The following is an 8,151-nucleotide window of genomic DNA, read 5'->3' on the forward strand; positions in this document are numbered from 1 at the left end:
TGAGTTGAATCAAGTGTTTATATATATTCTTCATCAAGCCTAACATATATTCATTATCAATGTGTGTCAAACACCTTGCTAATAAAAGAATGTGCCTTTCTTCCAGGACATGAAGTCTAGTAGGAGATAGACATCACTTCATTCTACCAGCATATACCACAGCCTGCATTCATTCAATGGGCATGTACTGCAGTCTGCCACTATTTTAAGGGCTGTAATTGCTCTAACTGCTATTAGTGTTTTGGGGGTAAAGATGAGGGACTTATAGTAAAGTAGGCGAAGAAGTGAGCATATCTAAAACATCATTTAAATAATAAAAGGCTTCTTGTTTTTAATAAAAGTTAACTGAGTTCTGTGCAGCTATGAAATTTCCCTCCCCTAAAATATTTTCCCCAAAATCATTGTTAGCATTTAAGAAGGCATTCAACTGGCAATTGCATGTAATTACTGAAGTTATGAGACTACATTAATCATTTTGCAAACACTAAATTTAAAATAACTAAAATAACTCCATAGTTACATACAGGAATTAAAAATAAAGGCATTACTTAGTCCATAACCAAGTTAGTGGAACAGAAATATTACCTATAATGATGAAAGTAAATATGACTGTCTTAAATGGTGCATCGCGCCTATTTTGGGAAATAATGTCAGGATTTTAGGTCTGAGCCGACCATCCAGTTATTTCATCAAGTTTGTCAGCAGAGCAGAAGAGATTTGTACACTTGCATCCGGGAAGGGAAGATTAACATTTCTATGCATGTTTTGTGTTGATGCCTTACTCCCTATTCTTGGCTTTTCAAACCTTTAAAGTCAACTCTTTGCATTTTAAAGTTTTTCTTTTTAGCGTTAAGGTCAATGTCAAGATGACAGTGGTTTAACTGGCCCCAAATTCCTCAATATATACCTGTACCTGTCTTCCTTTCCAGTAATTCAGAGGATGAAGAGATGGAACTAATCTTTTCCACTTCCAAAGAAATCCGTGATTAGGGGGATTCCATACACGAATAATTTTGCTTCCCCAAAAGGCACCATGTAGTGCAAAGTGATTGATACTAAAAATGGGTGCTTTCAATGTTAAGTCCGAAATGCAGCATGCCGTTTTCTAAGGCAGTGGTGACATTCCTAAAAACAAATTATTGGAGCTTGATGTGTGAGTGTGATATAAATATCTTCCGTTTAGACTTGGGTGCGTTTTAAGTAATTCAAAACTGACCAAAGCCTTCATCACGAGCTGGAAAACACTAAGCGCCCTGCTCCAGATGCCGGTCAGCCCTCCCTCTCAATACCTCCCACCCCTTTAAAATGTTGGCGTTGTTGGACTTGTGTCACAGAAGGTCCGTACTATCCTCTCCACCCTTCAATCAGTGCAAGACACAGCAAAGACGGAAAGTGCCACATAAGAAACGACTCTAGAGAGCCCACCAAGCCCGCGTCCGGGCCACGCATTCCCCAGACGCGGGTCCCGCGAGGATTGCGCCGCGGCTGGCCGCCCGCCCCAAGCCGAAGCCGGATGCTGGCGGGTCCCCAAGCGGAGTGTCCACCGGGTCCGCGCTCCCCGGCGCTGGCAGGCAGCCGCGTCCAATGTGGACAGGAGTGTCGGGGCGAGGGCAAGGGAAAAACGTGGTCCTCCCCGGCTTCTTTGGCTTTTTGCATTCTTCCCAAGTTTCTCCAACTCCAACGAGCAGCCTCGCTGTGTCTGCGAAGTTTCTAACGGGGGAGGCGGCGCTGGGAGCCGGCCCGGAGCGCGGGCGGGGGTCTCGTGGGTGTCGCGGGAGGAAGGGGCGGAGGCGCGCGGCCCCAGGGCGCGAGTGCGGAAGCGCCTAGCGGGCCGGGTCGGGGGTTCCCTCCCGCGGGGCCTCCCGGCGCTGACCCGGCCGCGGCGGCCGAGGTGCGGGCGGTAGAGGGGGCAGGCACCGATTCTCCCGGCCTGGGCTGGGAAAGGCGCGGCGGGCAGCTGGCGAGGAAGGAGGCCTCTGTCCTTTCGCTTTGCTTCCCGGGCCGGGCCTCTAGCTGCAGCCGCACTGCCGCGCGGGGGCCGGGGCGGAGGTCCCTGCCGGAGCCTCCCGGAGGGGCGGCTGCCCCGCGGGCGGGGGAACGGTGCGGCCAACTCGCGGGGGCGAGCCCGGAGCTGGCGGAGACCTGAACCCGGGGACCCAGGCCCCGCGGCGGTGGCGCTGCCAGAAAACTCGCTGCGGCCGCACCGGTCGGCCTACTTCGCCCCGGCTGTCCGCGCCCGGGACTTAGAAGAGCGCCCTGGCCGGGAAAGGTGGGGAAGGGCTTCGGGCTCTCTCTTGCTGGAGTGGGGTGCGGCACCGCCTTACACCGGCGGGTCCCCTAGGACCCCGAGGCGGAGGCCGGATCCCAGAGGCGGGGATAGGAGCCAATGGCTGATATAGACAAAAAATAAAAAGCAGCTGCACCTCATTGCGCATGTGCGAGCCTCGATTTTTTTTTTTTAATTTTTTGACGTCATTTCGCGATATCAAGTCCCAAGCCAAAATGTCTTGTGCATTGGTTACTCTGAAGAATAATGGACTGTATGTTCTGACTCCTGGAAATAACTGCAAAAGTACAGAGGGATGGTTTTCAAGGTTTCTGAAACCTTTGAAAAAAAAAAAGTGTCTCCAGTTTAACCACTCTATCTGTCCGTTTCTCCCCTAGAGATGATCTGAGCGGAGAGTGAGCTCCGCTAAAACGTAGGCTAAATTCGAGAACACGGCGGCACTACATCTCTCATTCTTTCAGAGGAGATGCTTGCACTACAGTTTGAACCCTTGGTTTTTGACATTTCAGAGAAAACATCTAAATATTGCTAAAGCTGGATTACTTTACCTCCTACTCCAATATTACCTAATTTTTTTTACAGTGAAAAAATAAAAGTTCCTATGTGAACAATATAAAAGATTAACAACCTATATGAAGAAAATACTAATAATTTTCCCAAAACTAAGACAAATCTGGTCTTAAGGAATTGAATTATAAAGAAATGCTTTTTATTCAAAGAATGCTTTTTTTTTTTTTTTGCCCTGGTGAAATAATATGTAATTGCTTATTTTACTTATAAGTCAAGGGTAACAGTCTTGGAAATTTACAAGCAAAACTAGACGTATGCAAGTAATTTCAATATATATATGGTCATTTCCCAAAGAAAAACAATTTACTAATAAATTCCTGGCTTAAAGAGTGTCTTGCAATACTAAAAACACACAATGGGTAAATGAAAATAGAGATCTCTTGTAGCCCAATTGAATAGAAAAACATTGAATTTTTTTAAAATGTGGTTTATGTATAATGCCTTAAATGTATGGCAAAAGTTTAAGAAAGAAACCAAGTAACTGAATCAGTTCTCTTCCTGGGAAAGGATATTCCCAGAACCCACTACAGACCATGATAATAGACTTTTGTTGCACTAGAGTCTCTTTTTGGGTTTAGAGAGGCTATATAAATTGTGTATATTAAAGTTCAGGAAAATGCAGTTTCCTAAGTCTATTTTAAAGGTTGCTTGCAGAATTGAATGACAAGCTTACTTTATTGTCATGAATTTCCTAAAAAGTGTTATCCAAACTGATAAGCATTTCAATAAGAATTATTTGAGCAGAATGATCACTTGGTGAAAGTGAGGGGAGTTCCACTGAATCTAGTAACTTCCATCTCCTTAGAAAATGATGGGACAGTTTGAGAAAAACCCAAATGAAAATGTCTTAAGAAAACTGTCATGAGGCATATTTAGAAAGAAACAGCTGGTAAACACATTTTCCCAAGCTTACTGTAACTGAGTTCTTCAGTTACCCTAGAAAACCTGTAATGTATCATGTTCAAAACAAAAACACTCTCCTGAGGTAATTACTGATAACACTAATTTGTCTGATTCATGAACAGCTATTAATAAAAGCTTCTGAAATATCACTGTATCTTCTCAGTACAATTTACTCATAAGTTTTTTGAAAGTGTACTTGCCGAACTTAGGAGTTTTGTTGAGAAGGCTGGAAAGAAGTCAAAAATTGAGTGGTAATAAGATTCTATAGAAATGTAACCGATTCCAATAAAAAGTCCTCTGTACGGAAGTACATTATGGAAATGACGTGGTTGTCAGACCTAATTGCTTGGCTTTTGAGTCCTCAGAGAAGAAATTCTACAGCCTTAGGGGTGTAGCCTCAAAAGCAGCAGCGTTCCTGGTTTCAGTTTAAATAAAACAATGAAATCCATCATTATTCAAGTCAATAGCGATAATTCACATGAATATGAATGCACTTTGATCTTATCCTTCAATTCATTGAAAGACAGTCGTAATGAAAAAGGGAGATAATCTCTTTAACTTGGTCCAAAGCAAGTTGTTGGAGCTTTTCTTTCTTGAAAGACCGTAGAAAGGAACTTTTCACTAAAGCCTTGCTTTCCTATTTTTAAGATGGTGATGGGGGTGGTTTGGCAAGCTACAGGTCGTTATGCTCCCTCTAGGAACCAAGCAGTGCTTTCTTCTTTTAGGTAAACTGTCTTATTTAATGAACTTGATATTTCGTGAAGCTTAAAGGTGAACCTCTTTTAATAATGTATCTAAGAGTCATTTCAGGAGGCAATAATTTGAGTTTACCATCACTTGTGATTGAAACATACTATTTTCAGTATGCTTAGAGCTTATTTAAATTAAAGAGGATATTTCAAGGTCTTAATAGATTTGCAATATCCAACGCTAGATCCTTAAGCATTCCTGTCCAGCTGTAAAGACAGTTAATGCCATGTCTGTGCTATAAGAAAGTATGAAAGCACTTTAAAATTGCACCTTACTTGTGGCTATTCAACCAAATTTTCAGACACTAGATGAGAAATTAGCAGTTTCAAGTTCTTATGTACAATTTATCATTCTCCTTAGAATCCTGGAAACATCTGTCAGATATTTTAACATACAGTATATGGTATTTGAAATATAATGAAGTAAAACACTCATTAATGAGAGTATCTGATAATGCTACCAGCTTGGAAATTGTTTAGCTTTTCATTGAGTTCATTAAAGATATCCAAGCTTTGTGCTAGTTATCAGTAAGCTGGGGTTTTTTCCTAATAAGAGTTGTTGAGACTTCTGAAATTCCCTGGAAGTCCAACAAATATTTGTTATGTTCAAAGGACTCTGAAGCTTACAAAGATGAGTAAGGCAGGTGCTTACCCTCAGGGAGCTTTAAACTTGGAAATTTCAGCACATTTGTGATTTACAAGAAATTTTAACCCATTAAGACCACTCAGCTAACAACGGCTATTCAAAGCCGGGACAATTATTAAGAGCGAAGAAACTTGGCAATGCACATATTTCCCGAGTTATCCTAGTAGCTAAATAAAAGACTTAGCTGGATACTTTAAGGACTTTTCTTCAATAAAACCTGCTTAAAACATTAACAAGAGTTCTCTTGTTATAAAATGTTAAATTGGTGTCCTAGAGCTACAGAAAAAGTAGATCCCTCAAGGGTTAATGCCAGTCGTTTTCTTTATGTTTCAAACCACGCAGTCCACACTGCCAAGGGTTGATGCGGATCATTCAATGAAATGGAAAAAAAAAAAAAAAAGTGTTCCATCCACTAATGAAAACTAGTATCCAGATGCAACAGTTAAGCCAACGCAAATGGTTACATTCTGGATTTCATGCAAAATATTCGTGGTAGACGAAGAAGAAAGATTGCAGCGGGTGCTTGCGCCTGTGGCTCTAACCCAGAGGAAAGCCACTGTTACCAAGCGCAGACGCAACCATGAGCTCTTCTTTGTGTCGATGTTATTAGAAAGGGAGTGGGCGTTTGACTTCTTTCTTTGGCACCACCCTTATTGCTGATGTCAAGAAAAGCTCTCTAATTGGCCACTGAAAAAGAATTTCTGATCAACTCCGCGAAGAGAGCACCTGGGGCTGGGACTCAGCGACGCGCCCGGATTTGGGGGCCTCAGGTGCCCGCTGCTCGCGGCGCGCGCCGCACTGTGCGCTCCCAGCCGCCCCTATTGTCTGCGGTGGGGGCAGGGCCCAGCCGGGGGCGCTGGCTTTTGAGCAGAGCTGAGGATTTTGGAGGCTGAGGACCGGAGGTGGGGGCGAGAGATGTCACCGAAGGCAACCCCCAGGGTTTCAAATGCTCTAGCCCGAGGTGTAGGAGGAGGCAGAGGTACCAGCGGCTGCGGCGGCGGCCCTGGCTGCCAATAGCCGTCGTGTGGTTGCTACTGGCAACCGAGCCTCTGCCGAGCGCGCAGCCCCGCAGCCCCTGGAACGAAGGTGGCGAGGGAAACGTCTGCGGCGCCGCGGCCGCGCTGGCTTGCCCCCCCACCCCCACCCCAGGGCTCTCGCTCCCGCCCGCGTCCCGCAGCCCCTCCGGGCCTTGACCGCAGCTGTGCGGCAACGAGGGCCGAAGGGCTCTCAGGTTCGGGGCGTCGCTGTCTTGTAAGCGTCAAGTGACTGGCGCCCTCCGCGAAGGCAACATGGCAGCTCGGGCTCCAAGAATGGGATCCCTGCGGTCGCCTGCGGGGCGGGGGTGGCGGGCTCCCATCTCTAGGCCGAGAGTGAGCCCTGCCCGCGCCCCCAACTCCCAGCCAGGCCGAGCCAAGGGAACCGCGCGCGTGGCCTCGCCTCGCCTTCGCCCCTCGGCCCTTTGTTCTCCACTGGGCGGGCGCCTCACTCTTCGGGGGCTTTTCATTAAAACCTCGAAGCCTCGGCCACCCGAGGTGGTGACATCGGCCCTGCTACCACTCAACAGAAATGCCTGGCATTCCCCGTCCCCGGGGGGGACCGGGCAGAGCAGGAGGCGCTGAGGCGGGATCCCAAACGACCCTCCCTGCGGAGCCGCCTCTCGTCGGGTCGGTTCCTTCCCGCCAGGCCTGAGCTCGCGGTTTCCCCTCCTCACCTCGGAGAGGGGTGAGGCGGGAGACCGGGGAAGGGACACGCGGGGCCAAAAGACAATGCCTGTCACACCCACTACCCCAAGGAAATGAGATTCTCCCGGCGGGGGAGAGAAAAGCTGCTGGCTCAGAGTCGTCCCAGTCTCGAAAAATCGGGGTGCCAAGCGCGCCTTTAGGTCTGCGCTGGACTCCATCAGGCTTTGGCGCGGGCAGAAGCCGGGGGAGGGCGCCTCACAGAAAGGACCCCCGGCGCTCCCCGGGTCTCGGGCCGCGGCGGCTGCACCACCCGGGGGACGACCCGCGCCCCGGAGCCGTCCACCCGGAGCCCCGAGGGGGGGGGGGTCGACGCCCGCGGAGGAGGAAGGCCAGGGGGAAATTTGCATTTCGTAAAACCGCGGTTAAGAAATGACGATGCCACGTAGACAAGCCAGTTGTGACGTTCAGCACAACGTGCTACTGAACTACCGAGATCCGCCACCAAATGGCGGCTCCGGCAGCCTGCTGCACTGATAAAGAGGACTCGCCCGCCGTCGCCCATTTTAGGCCGCTTTCACTTCTCCGCTGATTCCCCAATCCCTTTCCCCAAGTCGTCCCTTCCTCTCCCGGTTTTAGGGCGCACGGGTAGCTCTCTTATCCGAGAAGCCTCTGTGCTCTGGGGATCCGGCAGGCGCGGGCTCTGCAGGAAGCCGCCGCGTCCCGGCAGCTTTCGGAGGCGATGTCCCAGCCTCGGCCCACCCGCTCCTCTGCCAGGCCGGAGGAGTCGGCACTCCCAGGGTCGCCTTGTCCGGGGACCTATTTTGGCGTCGCCTTCGCGTTCCGAGATAAGAGCCTTTGCCCAGATCTTGAGATTCCCGCCGCGCAGCCACCCCTCCTCAGCCCTGTCACCCGATCAAGGCTCTTTCCCAGGGGATTCGAGTGTGTTCTATTAAACGAGCCCAGCGGGAGGACCCTCTCCCCTAGGCCTTTCCAGTCACAGACATGAAGTCGCTTTCGGGAACCTTCAGGGTGGCCACTTTATAACTTTATGATTTCATTTAAAATCATCCAACAAAACCCCAAACTCCAAGGACACCTCGTTCCTTAAGGAGAAAGGGCATTGATTGGACTCGAAGAGGGAGGAGGACAAAGAAAGGTGATTATCGGGCCTGGCTCCTGGTAGGGCGCGCTCCCGTGGGCTCTGTCCGCGAAGCCGCTGCCTCCCCGAGTGCGGGTCGTTTTCCTGCCCGCGCTGAGCTCGGGGGACAGGGACCCGTCGCTGCGCCTCGGCCCGCCGCTGTGGAGGGCTTCGGC

Source organism: Papio anubis, chromosome 11 (genome assembly GCF_008728515.1).
Source record: "Papio anubis isolate 15944 chromosome 11, Panubis1.0, whole genome shotgun sequence".
NCBI classification, from domain to species: Eukaryota; Metazoa; Chordata; class Mammalia; order Primates; family Cercopithecidae; genus Papio; species Papio anubis.